The sequence below is a fragment of the Dipodomys merriami genome, unplaced genomic scaffold, assembly GCF_024711535.1.
Source record: "Dipodomys merriami isolate MVZ:Mamm:240054 unplaced genomic scaffold, mDipMer1.0.p SCAF_214, whole genome shotgun sequence".
Taxonomy (NCBI): domain Eukaryota; kingdom Metazoa; phylum Chordata; class Mammalia; order Rodentia; family Heteromyidae; genus Dipodomys; species Dipodomys merriami.
In genome coordinates this window covers 460,030-467,350 of record NW_027203538.1, presented here as the reverse complement: position 1 = coordinate 467,350, position 7,321 = coordinate 460,030, and positions in this window count along the sequence as shown.

Below are 7,321 nucleotides of genomic sequence, written 5' to 3'. Positions count from 1 at the left end.
TAATCCTAACTACTGCACACGCTGACACTGAGAAGACAGTAGATAAAGCCAGCCTGAGCAGACTCCATGTCCAACTCTGTAGAAAATCAGGCCTAGAAGAGTGACTCCACTGGTAGAACATCAGCCAGAAAAACACCCACACTCAAGGGAGAGAAAGGGAAAAAGGGGACCTGAGGGGGAGAAAGAAAATGGACAGAGAGAAAAACAGAGGGACATGCATACATACCTAAAGACAGAGAGACAAAGAGACAAATTCAGGAGAAAGGATTGAGTGAGAAGGAATGGGATAGGGAGAAAATGATTAGAGGGAGGAGAAGAGCAGAAGAAGAATTGTGGTGTAAAAAAGGAGAGATTAGAGACAGTAAAGGGGAGGATGGACCAAGGAAAGGCCACAGAGGGAAAAGGAGACTGAAAAAGAGAAAAGAACAGAGTTCAAGCCAGCACACTCCGAAATGCATACACACAAAAACAAAAAGAGAATAAAAAAGCATTGAGAAATCATGGAAATTAATATTACTTTCCTCCCCAAATGCCCTATTCACTGAACACTGTTCCATGAGGAGTTCACCATTCCTTACTTTCCTCCTCAGCTCTCTTTGTGTATCAGTATCAACCCTGTCTTAAACCAGTTATGCATAATTTGCCTATTTGGAACCTTATTGCTTCTCTCACCAGAAACCTATCTCATATTTGAGAATAGCATTGCTCCCCAAATACCCCTGAGCATTACCACTGATCCACCAGGAGCCCCAGCCCTCCTCTTGCCTCTAATCTCATCAGTCTACTCTTCAGGTTCAGCCTCCTGACCCAGTGTACACATAGAAAATGTCAGGTTTGCCCAACTCCTCCCCATCACACACTTCTCACCCTAAGGCAGCATTAATCCTCAGCACTGCCTTTGTGTGCAATTCTACTGCCCTGGGTGAACCAATACAAATAATCTAGTGTGAAGGGTCATATCTAATCTTACTGAATTTTTGTTCTTGTGGGAAGGCAGTCATCCCAGGCAGGGTCCATCAAGCACCATGCCCATGCTGGGTGCTCTGGGAAAGGGGGCCTCTCTGGGGACTCATACAGTCTCTACTAATAATCTGACACCTCTCAGTGCACTTGTACAGTGCACATGTCATGCTTCCCTGTCCATTTACACCAACCCATTACCCCCTTGCTTCCACAACCAATTGTAAGGTGACTCTTACACAGCTGTCCCTCATATAAATACACAAATCCCCTTTCAAAACAGAGAAAGCAACCTTTGCCACACCAGATTAACAAAGCCAATTGCCTTCCCTGATGCTGTAGGCTCTTTTCTGTAATCCTACCTATCTGCCAAGTTGACACCTTGAAGATTGCATTTACAGCAAGTCTGGGAAGACTCCATCTTCAAGTAACTAGAGAAATGCGAGCCTGGAAGTGTAACTCAATCAGGAGAGAACCAGACATATCCATGAAAACTGAGAGAGAGAGAAAAGAGAAAGACAGAGAGGGAGAAAGGGAAAGAAGAAAAAAGAGAGAAGTGTAGAGAGAGAGGAGGAGTGAGGGAGGTGGGGAAAGAGAGACAAGTTCATGAGCGGGAAGAGAGGGAAAGGGAATGGTAGAGGGAAGTAGAACAGCAAGAAGAGGAACAGGAGAATTAGAATAGGAGTAGTTATGGGAGGAGTGAAAACAATGAAGAGAAATGGTGGGGAGGAGCAGGGAGAAGGTGAGAAAAGTGGAGAGAGAACAGAGATGGCAAAGGATACAGAGCATAAGAAAAAAAAGCACTGAGGTGTAGCAGTACACACAAACACATACACACAACAAACAAAAGGAAACAATAAAAGATTAGCGATTGAGAAATCTTACAAATCAACAGTTAATTCCTTCCCAATCACTTTCTTCACTGAAGAATGGCACATGTGGAATTCAGGATTCCTCAGCTCCCTTCTTAACTTGCCTCCTGTCTTCTCCTTTACATTTAGTGTCCACCCTGTAATTTACTTTGTACCCATCTTTTCCCTCTTGTAGCTCTTACTGGGACTCTTACCAGAATCCCATTTTGTTCTTTCAGGGGAGATCTGCTCCCGAATAGCTCTGAACTGGACCACTGATCCCACCTCCTGCAGAAAATCTCATCAGTCTGCTCTGCAGGCTTAGCCTCCTGATATCAGTGCACACATAGCAAAAGCCAGGTGTTGGGGCTGGGAAGGTGGTTCAGTGGTAGAGTGCTTGCCTTGCATGCATGAGTCCCTGGGTTTGATTCCTCAGCATTGCATAAACAGGGAAAAAAGGTGGAAGTGGAGCTGTGGCTGAAGTGGTAAAGCGCTAGCCTTGAGCTGAAGAGCTGAGGGACAGTGCCCAGGCCCAGAGTTCAGGCCCCATGACAGGACCCCCTTCCCTCAAGAAAAAAAAGTGTCAGGTGTGCCCAATTTCTCCCCATCACACACTTGTCACCCAAGAGCAGACAGCATCATCCTGCACCATTCCCTCTCTGTGGAAATCTCATGGCCCTGGCTAAACCAACACAAATAACCCAGTGGAAGAGGTCATATTTAATCTTACCGAATTTTCACTCCTGTCCAGATGCAGTCATCCCAGCAGGGTCCATCCACAGGCACCACTGTATCTTTATGCTTTCTTGGGTCTCGTGCTCATTCACAGGTTTCTCTGATAGGGAGAAAATGTATTTAATCCATACATTTTCTTTCATTCAATAATGAGCTCTGGATGTTCAGAATGTTCTCAGATTTGAAACTCTGCTCCCCTGGCAATCTGATTTACTAACCAGAAAACTTGGGCTCTGCTCTTCTTCCATGAGGCCTAAAGTCTTCACCTGGGGACTGCTAGGGGAAAGGAAGCACCCTGCCCAAAGCCTGGTGTTTTGGGGAAGTTGTGTCAGTAGGGGGACTCCCTGTGGATGAACAGGTTCTCTACAATACCTCTCACTCCTTTCTGTGCTGACATACTGGCACTGTGCAGTTTCTTTCCACCCTGTCCATTCTGCACAACCACCCACCACATGTTTCCCTCCTCAAACAGTTCCAAGATGTCTCTCACACATCTGTCCCTCAGATAAGTACACAAATCCCTGTGCTACACCAGATTAACAAGGTCAGAAACATTGCTGATGGTGGTAGATCATGCTTGTAATCATAGTTCTTCCAAAAGGTGACACCAGAAGATCAGAATTTAAACCAGCCAGGGCACACTCCATCTTCAATTAAGTAGAAAAATGCTGGCTTAGAGGTGTGACTTAAGTGATAGAGCAAGAGCTATGAACATGCCAACTCAAAGAGAAAGATCTAGAGAGGCAGGAGAGAAAAAGACAGATTTATGAGTACAGTGGATGGGAGAGAGAATAGAAGAGGAAGAGAAGAGGAGAGAGAAGAGGGAAAGGGGAAGAAGAGACGGAGAGGAATGGCTTGGAGGGAAGTGAGCTGGAAAGGGGAAGAGAGACAGGAAATAGGGAGAAAGAAGAGACAGAAAAGGAGACAGAGAAAGAGAAAATCACTCAGTTCAAGTGCCAGTACCAGCACACACTCACAAACACATGCACACAACCACAAAATAACCCAAAGAAAATAAAATCAAAAGAGTGACACAACATGGAAATCAACAGTAATTCCCTGTCCACCCGTCTTCACTACAGATGGTTCCATGTAGAATTCAAGAAACCTTAGCTTCCTCCTCTCAGCTCTCCTTCAGCATCAGTGTCAACCCTGTCTATCAGCAAGGTGCCTATTATTTGCCCAATTTTGGCCCTCATTGATTCACTCACGATTCCCCTCTCATTCTTTCAGTTGATTTCTGTTCCCCAAGTGCCCCTGAGCCAGCCCACCTCCTGCTGCAAATCTCATCAGTTTGTCCTGCAGCTTCAATCTCCTGGACCCAGTGCACATATAGCAAAGGCCAGGTGTGCCCAAGTGCTCCCCACGGCTCATCACCTAAAAGCAGCACCAGCTCTCAGCATTGCCTCTGTGTGGATTTCTAATATCCTAGCTTAACCAACACACATAACCCAGTGTTGGAGGATATTATCCTATCTTAACAAATTACTTTTCATGTGGGAACACAGTCTACCCAGGCAGGGTCCATCTTCAGGTAAAGCCCATCCAGGCCCTGACCATCGGAACTACTTATAAGCAGAAGGACACAAGCAACTACTATTATCCACACTTTCTCAGGTCTCTTGCTCCTTCAGAGATCACTCTCACTCTGGTGAATGGAAAGAAAAATGCTTTAATTCATATACTTTGTAATACCAGAAATTGATTCTGGATGTTAAAATGTTCTAATATTTGAAACTCAGCTTCCTTCCCTCCATGGTTCCCATAGGAAAAAAATCAGGCCCTCCTATTCTACCATGAGACCTAGATTCTTCCCTTGGGAACTTCCAGGGAAAACACCATGGCCAAAGTCTATGCTCTGGGGAAGCAGGTTCAGCTGGGGCCTCTTTGGGGAGTCTCACAAGGTCTCTACTAAGAACCGGACACCTCTCAGTTTTGACACCCTTGCACTGTGGAAATGTAATTCTCTGCCTATTGGCATCCTACACACTAGCCCACGATAGCCTTCCTTTCTAAACACTTGTGAGGTGTACCATACACAGCTATCCCTCACATAAGCATACCAATCCCTTTTGAAACAACAGACTAACCAACCCGTGCTCTACCAGATTCACAACGTCCAAAGAACTGCTAGCTCCTGGAGGCTCATGTGTGTAATCCAAACTATTCTACTAGTTGACATTGGGAAGTCTGCAGACAAAGCCAGCCTGTGTAGACTCCACTTATTGCAACCAGAAAAATTCAGGACTAGAGGTGTGACTACAGAGGTAGATCACCAGCCAGAAACTTGTAAACTGAAAGAGAAAATGAGAGTGAGAGACTGAGACAGACAGAGAGAGAGAAAGAGAGAGAGAGAGAGAGAGACAGACAGACAGACAGACAGACAGACAGACAGACAGACAGACAGACAGACAGACAGACAGAGAGACAGAATTGGCAGAAAGACAGACAGACAGAATCGGCAGAAAGAGACAGAGACAGATTCAGGAGGAAGAAAAGAGTGAGATGGAATGGGAAAGGGAGAAGAGGGGAAACATCAGAAGTGAAGGAGAAGAGGAAAATACGAGGGAGTAGGAATGAAGAGAAATGGTAGAGGGGGGAGAGCAAAGAAAGTCCAGGAGGAAAAGGAGACTCAGAGAGAAAACCAGACAAGTATAGAGTTCAAGCCATTATACCACCACAAGCTCACAAATGGATCCAATAATAAAGAAAAAGAAAGCCAATAAAGAAAAAGCATGGAGACATCATGGAAATTCACAGTTCTTCGCTCAACACCCACCCTCTTCAGTGAACTCTGGTCCATGTGGAGTTCAGGACTGTTAGCTTCCTCCTCTCACCTCTCCTTCAGCATCAGTTTCAACCCTGTCCATCATCAAGATGCCTGTCCTATGACCACTTTGGCCCTCACTGCTTCTCTCACCAGAAACTCATTATTTGAGAAGAGCTCTGTTCCCTAAATATCCCTGAGGTGCACCACTGATCCCACAGGAGCCCCAGCCCACCTCCTGCTGCAAATCTCATCATTATGCAGTGCAGGCTCAGCCCTCTGAGCCCAGCCCCCCCATAGCAAAGGCCAGCTGTGCCCAACTCTCCCCATCCCACACTTGTTACTCAAGGGCAGCATCCGCCCTCAGCACTGCCTCTGTGGGAATCTAATGACCTTGCTGAATCAAAACAAATTTCACAGTGGAGAAGGCTCACATCCAATCTCACTGGATTTCTGTGGAAATGCAGTCAGCCCAGGCAGGGTCCAGCCACAGGCACCATTATGTAGCCATGCTTTCTCGGGTCTCCTGTTCCTTCACATAATTCACCACCTGTAGCTGAAAGCAAGGGAATATATTTTAACTGGTACACTTTGTGATTCCAAAAACGGACTCTTGCTGGTTCTCCCTGCAGAAAATTAGGGTTTACTTTTCCATGAGTCCTACAGTTTTTCCCAGGAAACTGCCAGGGAAAAGGAAGCATCATGCCCAAAGCCTAGTGCTCTCGGGAAGGGGGTGTTGGCTGGGGGCTTCCCAGGAAACTACCAGAATCTCTAGAAAGATATGACAACACTGAGCACTGACCCTTTGTGCAGTACACATGTTCCTCCCTCCCTGTCCATTTGCACACCAGGCCACCACCCACTTCCTTCAACACCATTTGTAAGGTGTCCCTCACATAGCTGTCCCTTACAGAAGTACACAAAACCTTTTCAAATAACAGAGAAGGCAACCTGTGCTACACCAGACTAACAAAGCCTAATGTGTTGCCTGATGCTGGATGCTCTTGCCTGTAATCCTAGCTATCCCACAAGTTTACCTGCAACATTATACATACAGCACTTTGGGAAATCCCTTCCTCAATTAACTAGAGAAATGAAAGCCTGGAATTATGACTCAAGTGGGAGGGAACTAGTTATGACCATGTAAACTGAAAGAGATGAAGAGAGAGATAGGAGAGACAGAGAAAAAGACATTGTGAGAGACTGATTCAAGAGCAGGGAGAGAGGAAGACAGAATGGAACAGGAAGATTCATGAGGAGGGAATAGGAAGAGAAGAAGAGGGAGAAGAATGAAAGGGGAAGAATAGGAGGAAAATTAAGGAAGGTAGTTGGGATGGGGTGGAGAGGTGAGAAGGTGAGGATGAGAAGAGAGTGCAAAGGAGACAGAAAGAGAGAAAAGCAGAGTTCAAGCTCCAGTACCAGTACACATGCAAAACACGTACAAACAACAAGCCAACATGAGATGAAGGAAAAACATGAAGAAATCAAGGAAAGTCAGAGAACTTCCCTCCCCACCCACCCTCTTCACTAAATACTGGTCCATGTGGAGTTCAGGATTCCTTAGCTCTTTCCTGACCATCCTGAGTTGTCATACAGCATCAGTGTCAGTCCTTTCTTTCAATAAGGTGCCCATCCTTTACCCTCTTTTGGCCTTCCTTGTTTCTCTCACCACAATCCCATCTCATTCTTTGAGGGGAGATTTGCTTCCCAAATGGCCCTGAGTTTGATCTGATTCACCCAGAGGTCCAGGCCACTTCCTTCCACTGTCTACTCTGAAGGCTCAGCTTCTTGACCCAGAGCACAAATAGCAAAGGCCATGTGGACCCAACTCCTCCCCATCACTCCCTTGTCACCCCCCGAAGCTGAACCAACACATATGACCCAGTGGTGGAGGGTCACATCCAATGATACCAAGTCTCTGCTCATATTCAGAAACAGACAGCCCAGTCAGGGTCCATCCACAGAAAAAGTCCACCAAGCATCCATCCACAGGCACCACTGTATCTCC